This window comes from Mesoplodon densirostris, chromosome 9, assembly GCF_025265405.1.
Source record: "Mesoplodon densirostris isolate mMesDen1 chromosome 9, mMesDen1 primary haplotype, whole genome shotgun sequence".
NCBI classification, from domain to species: Eukaryota; Metazoa; Chordata; class Mammalia; order Artiodactyla; family Ziphiidae; genus Mesoplodon; species Mesoplodon densirostris.
In genome coordinates this window covers 57,445,030-57,462,601 of record NC_082669.1, presented here as the reverse complement: position 1 = coordinate 57,462,601, position 17,572 = coordinate 57,445,030, and positions in this window count along the sequence as shown.

The window sequence follows — 17,572 nt, the reverse complement described above, 5'->3', positions numbered from 1 at the left end:
CTGGGAGAGATTTCCCTTTCTCTTCTGTGTTCTCACAGCTCCCGGGTCTCAGCTTTGGATTTGGCCCTGCCTCTGCGTGTTGGTCGCCGGAGGGCGTCTGTTTGAGGATGGCAGAGCTTCCCTATTAGCTTAGGTCTTGAGATGTGTTCATAGAGCAGAGCTATCTCTCTTCTGCCAAGAGTCTAGTGACAGGGATGCCAGCCGCAGTGCACTAACCAGGCTTTCCTGCGTGTGACCTTGTGGTGTTTCCCGAAATGATTTTCCCCGATTCTTCAGCCTTCCTGTTGATCCTGTAAACTATCCAGCATCCCTTTCTGCTGCTGGGCAGATCCCCGTTTGTTGAGCGCGGCTCCTGAGTCTCTGCCCCGAAACCCACAGGAGCGAATCTGCGGCCAGGGCAGTCCCCGGGGTGGGCAGCGCAGGGTCCGGGGCCTCTGTGGCCTCTGTACAGTCAGTCGCGCGTTTCCCACAATTTCTGGATGCGGGGGTGGGATGGGGAGTCCAGGAGAGGCAGCAAAAGCAAGGTCCCCACGCACTTTCCTGCCCAGGCCCGGGTCTTGGGTCGTAGGAAGGGATGAAGCCCACAGGAGAACCCGATGGCAGATTTCGCTGAGGCCCGGACTTGCCTCGGGCACGTGTCCTAGGAGCGCAGGAATGAAAGGCAAGCCCTTCTCTGCAGGCGGCCCAGGGCAACGACCCCCGCAGCCCAGGTCAGCGCAGGGCGGCGGGATTCCCTGGTCTCTCGGCGCACTCAAGTCCTCGTGGCCGAGCGGAGCAACGCGCTGAAGAAAGGGCTGTTTTCTTGATGTAGAGCTGCATGAGCTGTTTGTATATTTAGGACATTAATCCCTTGTCAGTCGCTTGGTTTGCAAACATTTTCTCCCATTTTGTGGGTTGTCTTTTCTGTTTGTTTATGGTTTCCTTTGCTGTGCCAAAGCTTTTAAGTTTCATTAGGTCCCATTTGTTGATTTTTGGTTTTATTTTCATCACCCTGGGAGGTGGGTCCAAAAAGACATCGCTGCGATTTATGTCAGAGTGTTCTGCCTGTGTTTTCCTCTCAGAGTTTGATAGTATCTGGTCTTACCTTTGGGTCTTTAATCCATTTTGAGCGTTTCTTTTTATCCTGGAGTATATTTGATGTACAATTTTGTGTTAGTTTCAGGTGTACAAAGTGATTTAGTTATACATATATATATATATCCTCCATTCTTTATTAGATTCTTTTCCCATATAGGTTATTACAGAGTACTGAGTAGAGTTCCCTGTTCTATACAGTAGGTCCTTGTTATCTATTTTATATATAGTAGTGTGTATATGTTAATCCCAAGCTCCTAATTTATCCCTCCCTCCCACCTTTCCCCTTTGGTAACAGTGAGTTTGTTTTCTAAGTCTGTGATCTGTTTCTGTTTTGTAAATAAGTTCATTTGTATCATTTTTTAGATTCCACATATAAGTGATATATGATATTTGTCTTTGTCTGTCTGACTTTGTATGATAACCTCTAGGTCCATCCATGTTGCTGCAGATGGCATTATTTCATCCTTTTTTATGGCTGAGTAATATTCCATTGTATACATATATCACATCTTTATCCATTGCTCTGTTGATGGACATTTATGTTGCTTCCATGTCTTGGCTATCGTAAATAGTGCTGCAATGAACATTGCATGTATCTTTTCTAAGCATGATTTTCTCTGGATATATGCCCAGGTGTGGGATTGCTGGATCATATGGTAGCTCTGTTTTTAGTTTTTTAAGGAAACTCCATACTGTTTTCCATAGTGGCTGTTCCGACTTACATTCCCACTAACAGTGTAGGAGAGTTCCCTTTTCATTTTGAGTTTATTTTTGTGTATGGGGTTAGGGAGTGTTCTAATTTCATTCTTTTACATGTAGCTGTCCAGTTTTCCCAGCACCATTTATTGAAGAGGCTTTTTTTTTCTCCATTGTATATTCTTGCCTCCTTTGTCATAGATTAATTGACAGTAGGTGCGTGGGTTTGTTTCTGGGCTTTCTATTCTGTTCCATTGATCTATATTTCTGTTTTTGGGCCAAACTCTGGCACAGAAACAGGAGTTTGATCCCCCAGTTTACTGAATGACATTATCCATTGAGTTCATAGCCATTTTAGATCTTTTATGGAAAAGTTAAGGTGTTGATTGAAAAAGAGTTGAATCTCTGATAATTGGGATAGAGACACATGGAAGAAACTGGATTCCCTTGAATCCCCACCCTTTTAAAATCTTTAGTGAGGCAGCCCTTATGTCCCTTGCTTGAAGACCCTGAAATGCCCCCATCTGTGAGGGATCAGCCTTGTAAAAGAATGCTCATTCTTGCATTCCAACCCTCCCTTCTATTGTCCCATCCCAACATGCCCTAGGGAGTGAATTAAAAGTCAATCCAGGAGGAGAAGGCTTAGACAATAAAAAAAACTACCATATTTTTCTTTTTCATGCAAATTCTAAAGAATATATGTGGAGGTAGAATACGTGTGTGGGTACTAGGCTAAGTAGGGAAAATCATAATTATTCGTCAAGTTGAATGCATTAATGCACTTACAAAAATAAATTTATTTATTTTTGGCTGTGTTAGGTCTTCATTGCTGCCTGCGGGTTTTCTCTAATTGCAGCGAGCAGGGGCTACTTTTTGCTGTGGTGCATGAGGTTCTCATTGTGGTGGCTTCTCTTGTTGCAGAGCATGGGCTCTAGGCACGCCAGCTTCAGAAGTTGTGGCACACGGGCTCAGTAGTTGTGGCTTGCAGGCTCTAGAGCGCAGGCTCAGTAGTTGTGGTGCACGGGCTTAGTTACTCTACAGTATGTGGGATCTTCCCGGACCAGGGCTCGAACCTGTGTCCCCGGCACTGGCAGGTGGATTCTTAACCACTGCACTACCAGGAAGTCCCTGCACTTTTGTTTTTAATTAATACACTGGATTTTTGATTCAGTGTGCTCTTTCAGCATCTGGGAATGTTCTAACTGACTCCATGGTTGGGTATTTGGAACCCAGACTCAATGACTCACACTGAATAAAGTTGAGGTGCCTGAAATATCTTGGTGTAATATAAAGAAAGAAATCCAAAGACTTTGTGAGATACATATGTTGAATGAACGAATCATGTACAATTCACCAACTTACCACCACCCAAATCTGTCCCCCAAGATAGTTGGGTGTCAGAAAATACTCAATCTGTCAGGGTTGGTTTTGGCTATAATAGGAAGCTACTCAGAGAAGCAAACAAGGGGTTTATCTACCTCACGCATAAAAAGGTCTGAGTAGGACATTTAGAGCTGGTGTATCAGCTCAGCGATGCCATCAGGGAACCAGGCTCCTTCTGTTTCCTTGCTCTATTGTCTGTGGTTTTCACCCTCATGTTTGCAAGATGGTTGCTGCATCTCCAGACATTGTGCCCTCATTCCAGGAAGGAAGCTTACCCCAGGGACTTCTACCTACTTCTACTCATTGTCTAGATAGAACTGTTACATAGCCATGCATGGTTGCAATGGAGATTATGTCACTCAGTAATTCACTTTCCAAGGACCATAGGAAGATGGGGGTGAGGGTGTTGGAATGGTTGTTGAATGAGTCAGTGTGTAGAATCTGCAACCATCGATGAGAATGCAAGTGGGAGATGTTGTAGTAGAAACATGCTGATTTCAGTGATGGTGGATCCTGGGGCAGCAGGGGTGGGGCCAGGTAGCTGCAATGTGAGAGGCCAGGTGGATGTGGCTACCATAATCAACAGCAGAGCCAGTGCATTAATTACAATGGTCTGACCTACAGGGATCTTTGGTGTTGCCTAACTGTGGGGGGTCCTTAAGACCAAAATAGATGGTCAAAGATGCTACCTGATTTTTATTATTTTAAAACCTCTCTGTTAGTAAATAAAGGCCTGACTTAAGTCTTCACAATATAGTCATGGCCCCTGACCCAATCTCAGGTCTAGGTCAGACCAAGAATGCAGGAGAAGTCAAGTGTCTAGGGAAATGGCCCTGTGATAACATCATGAATACTTGCGAAGGATCTTCCTTCCTCTAAGTCTTCCCCAAAGGACCCAAAGCCACTCACCAGGCCATTTCCCAGGTGTCCTGAGAAATAAACCAGACCTTCTGGGGATTAACAGAGATGCTCGGTGTGAGTCAACATGATTTCCCAGAGACCCAGAACTCCACTGTGAATGCATCGGAGTGAAGGCATTTCTGCTATACTGAGGGGATAGCCTTGATGACCAGTAGAGTAGGAAATCATCCCAGAGAGCAGATTTTCTGAACTTGTCTCTTCCATTTTGCCAGGAGGTAGAGATGTCTGATACAGAAATCCATGCTGATTCATAGACAGTGGCTAGTAACTTAACTAAATGATCAGATTTGGAAACAGCATGATTGGAGAAGGGGCCATGAGGAGGTCTGGGAGAAAGGTATGGCCAGAGTTCTTGAAATGGATTCAGAGTGAGAATGTGTGTGTCCTGTGTGAAAGCTCAGCTAAAATTCCTCAGTGCTTTTAATAATGAGGTGCTCTAGATGACCTCTATGGATATCAATCAGCCTTTGTTTCCAGCTACCCAGTACTTGTTTACTGTATGTATGAACAAAGTGGCCATGGTGGCCAGGATGGGGGTCTATGTGTGCTCTACAATGTGGCTTTCCCCTCACTGCAGCTGACCTGACCACCCACCTATCCTGACAGCCTACTAGTATGCAGCAATAACCACGTAGGTACACACCTACGGGATGCCAGCCCGTGCCTGGTGGAAGGTTGATTACGTTTGTCCCTCTCCTAAAAGAGATGAGGCAGCAAGTTGTCCTCCCTGAAGGTGACACATTCTGGAATTGGATTTGCTTTGTCCTCCAAAATTCTACCGCCACCATCTTTCAGGGACTCACTAGATGGCTTTCACTGTTATGCTATCCCTTATGACACCTGCTTCTGATCATGAAACTCACTTTATAGTGAATTCCCTGGACTGACTGTAAATACCCCTCACCCTGAAACAGCTGGCCTTTTGGCGAGATACCTCTGTGAGGGTAGAGTCCTGTTCTGCAAGATGTAGTACATATAGTATATACTGTGAACCAATGACCATGGCTTTAATAGAAGGATCTGGGAACCAAAGTGCAAGGGAGAATGGCACTTCACAGTTAATACCTAGTGCCTCAAACATCTTTGCTTGCATTCCTTGTGATTCTGAGCTTTGCTGGTTTGGAGGGAAGCAAAGGAGGACTGCTTCTATGAGGGGAACATAGTGATGATTCCAATGGTTTGAAAGGGGAGGATTACAATATTGGCTGAGTGAATACAGAGTTGGTGCTATACAGTGGGGGATGGGAGAAGTATGACTGGAACCTTGTAATAGTGAGTGTTCATGGTAAATTTAATGGAAGACATCTGCAATCTTAGGCCACCAAAGGTGCAGATGGAAATGAAGGTTTAGACCATCCCACTTAGTAAAGGCCTCTAATCCACTAAGGTGAGGGCTGAAGTCAGAGGAACGTGGAGTAAGTAATGGAAGAGAGAAATGAAACATATCAGCCATGGCCTCATGATTAATTGCAGAAAGGGCAGTGGTTACAGCCTGTACATTTTTCTTTGCTGTCTTATGCATTTATTTGCATATTCTACTTAGCTTTCTCCTTTCCCTTTACCACATTACTATATATAGTTTGTGTTGATAGTGACTGACTTTACAATTTAGGTCATAGATCAGAGCACATCCAGATAAAGTCATCACGGAGCTGGGGGAGGAATGGACATCATTCAAGCTCCTGGCCTTGCAGCTGGATGTAGTATATAAGGGGGATGCTGATTGAAGGAACAACTAAATTTATTTAAATTGTGTGTAAATTCGACGTTTTCAGATAATCAGAACAGATAATTGGATCAGTCGGTAATTGGATATTTTATTTCCAAAACAGTCAAGAAGGTGCTAAGCATAAAGCTCGTCAAATGCAAGAAAGATGCTGAATATGCAACTGTCAGTGAATTCTTAGAAATGTATTGAATTACATTCTCTTTTTCTTCAAAGGAGAAAAAAATCAGTTATTCCATGTGGCCAATATTACTTCATTAAGGATTTAAATATATAGGTAATAAAATACAGAATCTCTTAGAAGTATCCCAATTTATTCTAAAGTATTAATATCAAGTAATCCTGATCATTACATAAACACAGGTTTACCAATCTTTGATTTTATAGATTAACAAATTAAGTTAAATTAAAAAGAAATGTACAGACACCATTTTCACTGTTACAACACAGGGACAAACCACCACACACATAAACACACAAAAAAACAGAAGTATATTTTATGCCAGAGTTACTTTCTGTCCAGGTCGAAACACTGTTCCACTTTGATTTTTTCTCTTCTTTGGATTTTGAAAGCTTTCATACCTTAAAAAAAAAAAAAAAAAGTGAGGTAACATTTAATACATGTAAATGCTAAACTTATAAAACAAAAAACAATGGTTTGTTCCCAAACAGAATTTTTTAAGAAACAAAAGAGAAATAGCTGGAAAAAAATATTTGCAAGAAAGTAAAGGAAGTTCTTACACGTAAATTTTTTAAAGTTGAATACTCTAATAGAAAAATAGAAAAAGGGGATGAATAGACAAGTTAGAAAAGATAGAATACAAATGGCAATGATTAATATATAAAACATAATCTCTGTATTTTAATTGAAGAAATGTAAAATTTTAAGATATAACTTTTGTCCAATCAAATTGGCCAAGTTTAGAGAAATACTACAATATTTAACATTAGGGTGTGGTGAAGCTGGTACCATTATAAGTATATTGCTGTTGCAAAATACATTGTATGGTGTTTATGGAAGACAATTTGGCAATAGATTTCAAAAGCATTAAAAAATGTGAGTACACTGTGATGCAACAATTCTACCTCTATCCCAGTGAAATAAGTAAGGATATGTGCAAACATTCAGGTATAAAAATGTTCATTATCACACTGCCTATACTGAAAACGTGGATGCAACTTAAATGTCCCCAAATTGGATGTTATGGTATATCTATATTATAAAATGACATTAAAAACAAAGTAGTAACGTATTTAAAATGCGGAAGAATATTAAAGATGTATGTATGGATGAAAGGGGGACTCCTCTACAGCAATATGTACAGAGTGTCTTATTTTAGTAAGAGAAAACATATAAGTATACAAATAAATATGCTTCGGGAGGTGGTGGGGTTAAGGGAAATTTCTGGTTTTTTTCCCCTTCTCTTTGTTTTCTGATTTTTCTGCAATGAGTACATATTATGTTGAAGGGGGGCAGAATATGCCACCCTCAAAATGAACCACTTTGGCCTGTGGATTATTTTGAGCTGAAAGGAATCAAGACATTTCAAGCAGACTCAGGAAGAGCCTTTTACCTCTCCTTTAACTGCCTAGAAGAATTTAGATAGGCGGCCTGCACCAGAAAGAGAGCTATTACGAGAGAGAACTTTTTTTATTAATCTGCGTGGCAAACATCTGCTCTTCTCATCTGCTGTGAATTGCCTTCTTCCCTTCTGAAGCCCCAGGCCCCTATCCCTTTCCTTAGCTCAGGACAGTATATAAGCCTCAACTGGAGACTGCCTTTGAGTCTCATTCTCATGGGGTTCCTGTATGTACGAAATTAGTTTCTCACCTGGTAACATCTTACGTCAATTAATTGTTAGATCAGCCAAAGAACCTAGAAGGGAGGAAGGGAAAAATTTTCTATCCCTACAATTTGGTACACATGGGGGGCTCCACTGGCTGGACACCACTTGCTCTGGGGCTGCAGGTGGGAGATCCTGGGACCTCTGACAAGAGCCAGCAGGTGGTAAGAATCCTTACCACGTCAATCTCCTGGAAGTGGTGAGAGTCCATTTGTTTTTTTTTTTTTTTAAGATTTTATTTATTTTTAATATTTATTTATTTAGGCTATGTTGGGTCTTCGTTTCTGTGCAAGGGCTTTCTCTAGTTGTGGCAAGCGGGGGCCACTCTTCATCGCGGTGCACGGGCCTCTCACTATCGCAACCTCTCTTGTTGCGGAGCACAGGCTCCAGACGCGCAGGCTCAGTAGTTGTGGCTCACGGGCCTAGTTGCTCCGTGGCATGTGGGATCTTCCCTGACCAGGGCTCGAACCCATGTCCCCTGCATTGGCAGGCAGATTCTCAACCACTGCGCCACCAGGGAAGCCCCTGAGAGTCCATTTCTAAATTTAGATTAGCAGGAGAAACATACTTGTGTAAACTAGTTCCTTAGGCATAGTGACTCTGGCAACGATCTGTTCTGAGTACTTCTGTTTTCTATTGATCCAATTCCTCCATGTTTATTGTTTTCTTTTGTCTCTAGCTTTTGTGTCACTTTTCATAAGGAGGAAAACCATAGTGTAGAAATGCAGGCATAGGTCCTTTGAGCCTGTTGTGCGGGCCAGCCTCACAGACTGGTGACTTCACAGTTCTAATGGACCTGCATCTGTTTAGACAAACTTTGCTGTGGGTCCCCTATATTTAAAAAATGGGTGAGGTTTCCCCTCGTCTTGTTCTGCCTTGAGAGCTTGGCTTCATGACCAATGAAAATATTCTCTCTGGCTTAACCAGAGACAAGCCAGCCAGAAGATGCAAGTGTCAGCTTATAACTTGGTGGGCAGCCAAACAGACTCAGGATCTGAGACATGAAGTGACAAGCAGCATGATTTTTTTTTATATATATAGATCTTTATTGGAGTATAACTGCTTCACAATACTGTTAGTTTTTCTATTGTATAACAAAGTGAATCAGCCATATGCATACATATGTCCCCATATACCCTCCCTCTGCGTCTCCCACCCACCCTCCCTATCCCTCTCCTCTAGGTCATTGCAAAGCACCGAGCTGATCTCCCTGTGCTATGCAGCTGCTTCGCACTAGCTATCTATCTTATATTCGATAGTGTATATATGTCCATGCCACTCTCTCACTTCGTCCCAGCTTCCCCCTCCCCACCCCGTGTCCTCAAGTCCATTCTCTATGTCTACGTCTTTATTCCTGCCCTGCCACTAGGTTCATCAGTACAATTATTTTTAAGATTCCATATATATGCACTGGCATATGGTATTTTTCTCTTTCTGACTTACTTCACTCTGTATGACAGTCTCTAGGTCCATCCACCTCACTACAAATAACTCAATTTCATTTCTTTTTATGGCTGAGTAATATTGCATTGTATACATGTGCCACGTCTTCTTTATCCATTCATCTGTCGATGGACACTAGGTTGCTTCCATGTCCTGGCTATTGTAAATAGTGCAACAGGCAGCATTCTTTTTGTCCACCTGTGCCAGTTCTTCGGATGTTTGTCTTAAGGTGTCCCAGCCCACAAGAGGCCTTTGTTGTCTCAACTTTCATTGTCTTGTTAGTGCTGGAGAAGTCCCATTCCAGTAACGCCTGCCCAGTGTCAGAGATGAGCAGGTCTGCGACTAGAGGAATCACACATTCTGGTGGGAATTCATTCCGTTTTCACTATACCATTCTTACTACCTGTGACAATGAAGGTTTTTGCTTTCTTTGGCTAATTCTGGGAGTAAACTTTGTGGATCTTGTGAAAGTTACATCTTTTGCACTCTTTGGGGACAGTTCTTGGGTTCATGGTTAAGCCATAAAAAGGCTTATGGGTTTGAGTCACCATTAAGATTAATATAAGACCATATTTGTCAGTGGCCAGAGAATGGATCCTTTGAATTGGAAAAACTTCTGTTTTTGAGAAAAAAGTGAGCGAGCTCTCATGCTAAACGCCTGTATTTCCATCAACAATTGTCTTTCCATCAACCGACGGAAAGATAAAATTAAAAAGAGGACACAAAGGACTGCAACAGCCAGCCTTGGGGACTCCCTTAACAGGAAGAACAGAAATGAGACTCAAAAGAAAAATTAAAGTCCACATTCCATGTAAATCCCCCTTCTCAAAACCTGGCCCTGTCTACCTGTTTTAACTTCCCTTTCAAGCTTTACAGAGAGCACTCTGGCCTGACTTCCAGGCAAGGGGTATACAGCTTACTTGTGTAGATGCTACAAGCCAGGAAGTGAATTTAGGAGAATCACCCAGGATGGGTGGTAAGGCTAGCACTGCTGTCCTTTACAAGTCCTCTGACTTTCCAGGGCCCTGTAATCAGGCTCTGCCACCTTCAGACCTTGCTATGCAGCATCCTTTGTGTATGTAGCCTGGACCGCCACTGCAAAGAATTCATGTCCCATGGGTAGGAGCAGATCCAATAAATCATAAAGCCCTTTTACCTGCACTTTCAGAACATCCTACCGAATTTAAAGAGGAGTTAGAGAGATTAGTGGCTATCTGTAACCCCACTCACAGGGACCTTGACTGGCTGCTAAGGGGTATTCTGCCCCCCTGTGATTACAGTGCAGCCATCAGACAAGCCAGATGGCACCTGGGGAAAACCCCCCTCACAGGGTAAAGAGATGACCAGAATTTCTTTCAGGTTCTTCTACAAATAATCAGGAAGCAGACCAGCTCAAGGGCAATGTTCAGGGGCTGAGAGAAGCAATAGTAGAGGCTTTTCGTCCTGAGGTGAATTGATCCAAGGTGAATTGATCCAAGGTTGAATTACACATGCAGAAAAAAGGAAAGCATCTGAAGTCCTTTGAATGCTTTATCCAACAATTTTAAAGGCATACTGCATTAAACCCTGAAGCTTCAGAACATAGGAATCTTCTCTTTAAAACATTTTATTGAACTATAGTGGATTTACAATGTTGTATTAATTTCTTCCATACAGCAAAATGACTCAGTTATACGTATATATATTCGTTTTCGTATTCTTTTCTATTACTGTTTGTCACAGAATATTGCATATAGTTCCCTGTGCTATACAGTAGGACCTTGTTTTTCCAGCCTATATAAAATAGTTTGCCTCTGCTAATGCCAAACTCCCATCCCTTCTCTCCTCTACCCCGCCTTCCTCTTGGCAACGACAGTTCTGTTCTCTATTATCTGTGAGTCTGTTTTTGTTCTGTAGATATGTTTCTGTTGATTTGTACCATATTTTAGATGCCACATATAAGTGGTATCATATGGTATTTGTCTTTCTCTTTCTGACTTCGCTTAGTGTGATAATTTCTAGGTCCATCCATGTTGCTGCAAATGGCATTATTTCATTCTTTTTTATGGCTAAGTAATATTCCATTGTATTTATATACCACAACTTCTTTATCCATTCATCTGTCAATGAACATTTAGGTTGTTTCCATGTCTTGGCTATTGTAAATAGTGCTACTGTGAACACAGGGGTGCATGTAGCTTTTCAAATTATAGTTTTGTCCGAGTATATGCCCAGGAGTAGCATTGCTGGATATGGCAACTCTATATATAGTTTTCTGAGGAACCTCCATATTGTTTTCCATAGTGGCTGCACAAATGTAAATTCCCAGCAACAGTGGAAGAGGGTTCCCTTTTCTCCACACCCTCTCCAGCATTTGCTATTTGTAGACTTTTTTTTTTTTTTTCCCCTGCGGTCCGCGGGCCTCTCACTGTTGTGGCCTCTTCCATTGCGCAGCACAGGCTCCAGACGCACAGGCTCAGCGGCCGTGGCTCATGGGCCCAGCCGCTCCGCGGCATGTGGGATCCTCCCGGACCAGGGCATGAACCCGTGTCCCCTGCATCAGCAGGCGGACTCTCAACCACTGCGCCACCAGGGAAGCCCTATTTGTAGACTTTTTAATGATGGCCATTCTGACTGGTGTGAGGTGGTACCTCTTTGTAGTTTTGTAATTAGTGACATTGAGCATCTTTACATGTGCTTATTGGCCATCTGTATGTCTTCTTTGCAGCAATGTCTATTTAGGTCTTCTGCCCATTTTTCGATTGGGTTGTTTTTTTGTTATTGAGTTCTATGAGCTATTTGTATATTTTGGATACTAACCCCTTGTCTGTCTCATTGTTTGCAAATATTTTCTCCCGTTCCATAGGTTGTGTTTTTGTTTTGTTTATGGTTTCCTTTGCTGTGCAAAAGCTTGTAATTCTGATTAGGTCCCATTTGTTTATTTTTGTTTTTATTTCTATTGCCTTGGAAGACTGACCTAAGAAAATATTGGTACACTTTATGTAATAATATTTTATGTCAGAGAATGTTTTCCTGTGCTCTCTTCTAGTTTTATGGTGTCATGTCTGATGTTTAAGTCTTTAAGCCATTTCGAGTTTATTTTTGTGCATGGTGTGAAGGAGTGTTCTAACTTCATTGATTTACATGCAGCTGTCCAACTTTCCCAGCACCATTTGCTGAAGACACTGTCTTTTTTCTGTTTTATAGTCTTGCCTCCTTTGCCGAAGATTAATTGACCATAGGTGTGTGGGTTTTTTCTGAGCTTTCTATTCTGTTCCATTGATCCATATGTCTGTTTTTGTGGCAGTATCACACTGTTTTGATTACTGTAGCTTTGTAGTGAAGTCTGGGAGGGTTATGCATCCTGCTTTGTTCTTTTTCCTCAGGATTGCTTTGGCAATTTTATGGTTCCATATAAATTTTAGGATTATTTGTTCTAGTTCCGTGACAAATGTCATGGGTAATTTGATAGGGATCACATTAAATCTGTAGATTGCTTTGGGTAGTGTTGCCATTTTAACAGTATTAAATTTTTCCAATCCAAGAGAGTGGGATATCTTTCCATTTCTTTGAATCATCTTTAATTTCCTTTATTAATGTTTTGTAGTTCTCAGTATATATCTTTCATCTCCTTGGTCAGGTTTATTCCTAAGTATTTTATTTTACTTTTTTTTTTTTTTTTTTTTTGCGGTACGCGGGCCTTTCACTGCTGTGGCCTCTGCCGTTGCGCAGCACAGGCTCCGGACATGCAGGCTCAGTAGTAGTAGACTCCACGACATAATGCCTTTGTCTAGTGTTTACATTTTATATATATTTTTTCTTTATGAGTATTGAGTATTTTACTAGAGGAATGTAAAATGTCCATTTAATTTAAGAATCCATGCTTCTGGGACTTCCCTGGTGGTCCAGTGGTTAAGACTCTGTGCTCCCAAAGCAGGGGGCCCAGGTCGATCCCTGGTCAGGGAACTAGATCCCGCATGCCACAACTAAAATAATCTGCGTGCCGCAGTGAAGATGATCCCACGTGTGGCAGCCAAGACCCAGCACAGCCAAATAAATAAACTAAAAAAAAAGACAAAGAATCCATACTTCCACTACCTCCTGAAACTACTGTAGACGACCCATTTCCATTGCTTTTACAATCAAAACTGATTCCTAATCAATCATATCAGTTCTAATCTTAAAAGGTTAATGGCTAAAATATTAGATTTTGTTTTTCTCTTCTCCCCTTATTTATTCAAAGGAATAAATTTATCCTAATTTCAGTTGAAATAAGAATGATTCATTCACAAATATTTATTATTTATTTATTGAATGATCACCAGTACAAGGCGCACTGTTCTAGATTACAGCAGCGAACAGCAGTCACAAAAACCTGGCCTTTTGTGGAATTTTCAATATAAAGCGGAGGCAACTGGATGTAGTCAAACAAACAAAAAACCTGCAAGTTAATAGCTGGTGCTCACATTAACTGTTCTCCCAGTGAGACTCCTAATAGATGACTAGATTTCAGGTTAGGAATTATTTTTTTAGTTTTTATTTTTTTTTAAGATGTTGGGGGTAGGAGTTAATTAATTAATTATTATTATTTTTTTTTTACTGTGTTGCGTCTTTGTTTCTGTGTGAGGGCTTTCTCTAGTTGTGGCAAGCGGGGGCCACACTTCATCGCGGTGCGCGGGCCTCTCACTATCGCGGCCTCTCCTGTTGCGGAGCACAGGCTCCAGACGTGCAGGCTCAGTAGTTGTGGCTCACGGGCCTAGTTGCTCCGCGGCATGTGGGATCCTCCCAGACCGGGGCTCGAACCCGTGTTCCCTGCATTAGCAGGCAGATTCTCAACCACTGCGCCACCAGGGAAGCCCCAGGTTAGGGATCATTAATACTGACTAGGAAAACATCAAAGGATGATGAGCTCATCACTTAGTGTCTGAAATAAAAATAAATAATGCTGAATTTTTTGCTTATTTTCGTAACTATGAGCTATGCCTGTTAGGCCCAGGCTCCTTAGCAGAGCAGACTGCTGACCTTAAACGCGGGGTTTCCTAGAAGCTAGAAGTTCAGAAGTGGGCAGACTTTGTGAGCTACAAATAGGATGATGTCATCCATAGCAAGAGTCTTTTGGGTGAGGTTGGTGTTGGTTGGCTGGCTCTCAGAGGCCTGTTCTTTGGAGTGACAGACCCTTCAAGCTAAGGTCCCCTGTCACCCAAAGACTAGTGACATGAACCCACAAGTCTTTGAGCATCTCTTTGTTTTCTAGACCAATAAAACCATCAATAAATTCCTTTCTGATTCAAAGGGCCAGGGTTGGGTTCTGTTACTTACAGCTAAAAGCTTGATGGATACAGAATTGAGTACCAGAAGTGGTTGCAGGCAACAGACTTTGAAGAAAATTAGGGGACATTTGGGACTGGTTATCTGCCCTAGTTAAAGGCTGAGGGCAAGGAAAATCCACTCTGTATTAAGGGATGTGGATCTGGCATACCATGACGTGCAGTGGCAAAACAGCTAACTAAAATATCACAAATTATTCCCGGGAATGAAGTACCCATTGAAGGGGTTGCTGCTATGGAACAGTATGAAACACATGAGGATTTCAAAAGGGTGAGTTGAATATAGCACTAGAGAGCTTAAAGAGAAAGACAAGCTCAGATGTTTATACTTTTAGCTCAAGGCATAGGCTGAAAATCAGGGATTTGTATGAAGGCTAAAAGAATCCCTTTCCTTTCTGAGCCATGAGGCTGAAAATCAAATGCAGAGTTTAAAAAAAATTTTTTTAATTTAATTTTTATCTTATATTGGAGTATAGTTGATTTATAATATTGTGTTAGTTTCAGGAGTACAGCAAAGTGATTTAGTTATACATGTATATATATATATATATATCTCCATTCTTTATCAGATTCTTTTCCCATGTAGATTATTACAGAGTACTGAGTAGAGTTCCCTGTGCTATACAGTAGGTCCTTGTTGATGATCTATTTTATACACAGTAGCATGTATATGTTAATCCCAAACTCCTAATTTATCCCTGTCCACCCCCTTCCCCATTGGTTACAGTGAGTTTGTTTTCTAAGTCTGTGAGTGTATTTCTGTTTTGTAAATAAGTTCATTTGTATCATTTATTTTAGATTCCACATATGAATGATATCATATGATCTTTGTCTTTCTCTATCTGACTTACTTTGTATGATAATCTCTAGGTCCATCCATGTTGCCGCAAATAGCATTATTTCATTCTTTTTTATGGCTGAGTAATATTCCATTGTATATATGTACCACATCTTCTTTATCCATTGCTCTATCGATGGGCATTTAGGTTGCTTCCATGTCTTGGCTATCGTAAATAGTGCTGCAATGAACATTGGGGTGCATGTATTTTTCCAAAGTATGGTTTTCTCCAGATATATGCCTAGGAGTGGGATTGCTAGATCATATGGTGGCTCTATTTTTAGTTATTTAAGGAACCTCCATACTGTTTTCCACAGTGGCTGTACCAATTTACATTCGCACCAATAGTGTAGGAGGGTTCCCTTTTCTCCCCACCCTCTCCAGCATTTATTGTTTGTAGACTTTTTGATGATGGCCATTCTGACTGGTGTGAGTTTATATCTCATTGTAGTTTTGATTTGCATTTCTTTAATAATTAGTGTTGTTGAGCATCTTTCCATGTGCTTTTTGGCCATCTGTATGTTTTCTTTGGAGAAATATCTATTTAAGTCTTCTGCCCATTTTTTGATGCAGTTTTTTTTTTTTACATCTTTATTGGAGTATAATTGCTTTACAATTTGGTGTTAGTTTCTGCTTTATAACAAAGTGAATCAGTTATACATATGTTCCCATATCTCTTCCCTCTTGTGTCTCCCTCCCTCCCACCCTCCCTATCCCACCCCTCTAGGTGGTCCCAAAGCACCGAGCTGATCTCCCTGTGCTATGCGGCTGCTTCCCACTAGCTATCTACCTTACATTTGGTAGTGTATATATGTCCATGCCGCTCCTTCGCTTTGTCACAGCTTACCCTTCCTCCTCCCCATACCTTCAAGTCCATTCTCTAGTAGGTCTGTGTCTTTATTCCTGTCTTACCCCTATGTTCTTCATGACATTTTTTTTCTTAAATTCCATATATATGTGTCAGCATACAGTATTTGTCTTTCTCTTTCTGACTTACTTTACTCTGTATGACAGACTCTAGGTCTATCCACCTCATTACAAATAGCTCAATTTTGTTTCTTTTTATGGCTGAGTAATATTCCATTGTATATATATGCCACATCTTCTTTATCCATTCATCCGATGAGGGACACTTAGGTTGTTTCCATCTCCGGGCTATTGTAAATAGGGCTCCTATGAACATTTTGGTACATGACTCTTTTTTTTTTTTTTAATTAATTAATTAATTAATTAATTTAATTTTTTGCTTTATAACAAATTTAATCAGTTATACATATACATATGTTCCCATATCTCTTCCCTCTTGTGTCTCCCTCCCTCCCACCCTCCCTATCCCACCCCTCTAGGTGATCTCAAAGCACCGAGCTGATCTCCCTGTGCTATGCGGCTGCTTCCCACTAGCTATCTACCTTACATTTGGTAGTGTATATATGTCCATGCCGCTCTTTCGCTTTGTCACAGCTTACCCTTCCCCCTCCCCATACCTTCAAGTCCATTCTCTAGTAGGTCTGTGTCTTTATTCCTGTCTTACCCCTAGTTTCTTCATGACATTTTTTTTCTTCTTAAATTCCATATATATGTGTTAGCATATGGTATTTGTCTTTCTCTTTCTGACTTACTTCACTCTGTATGACAGACTCTAGGTCTATCCACCTCATTACAAATAGCTCAATTTCGTTTCTTTTTATGGCTGAGTAATATTCCATTGTATATATGTGCCACATCTTCTTTATCCATTCATCCGATGACGGACACTTAGGTTGTTTTCATCTCCGGGCTATTGTAAATAGGGCTGCTATGAACATTGTGGTACATGACTCTTTTTGAATTATGGTTTTCTCAGGGTATATGCCCAGTAGTGGGATTGCTGGGTCATATGGTAGTTCTATTTGTAGTTTTTTAAGGAACCTCCATACTGTTCTCCATAGTGGCTGTACCAATTCACATTCCCACCAGCAGTGCAAGAGGGTTCCCTTTTTTCCACACCCTCTCCAGCATTTATTGTTTCTAGATTTTTTGATGATGGCCATTCTGACTGGTGTGAGATGATATCTCATTGTAGTTTTGATTTGCATTTCTCTAATGATTAAAGATGTTGAGCATTCTTTCATGTGTTTGTTGGCAGTCTGTATATCTTCTGTGGAGAAATGTCCATTTAGGTCTTCTGCCCAGTTTTGGATTGGGTTGTTTGTTTTTTTGTTATTGAGCTGCATGAGCTGCTTATAAATTTTGGAGATTAATCGTTTGTCAGTTGCTTCATTTGCAATTATTTTCTCCCATTCTGAGGGTTGTCTTTTGGTCTTGTTATGGTTTCCTTTGCTGTGCAAAAGCTTTTAAG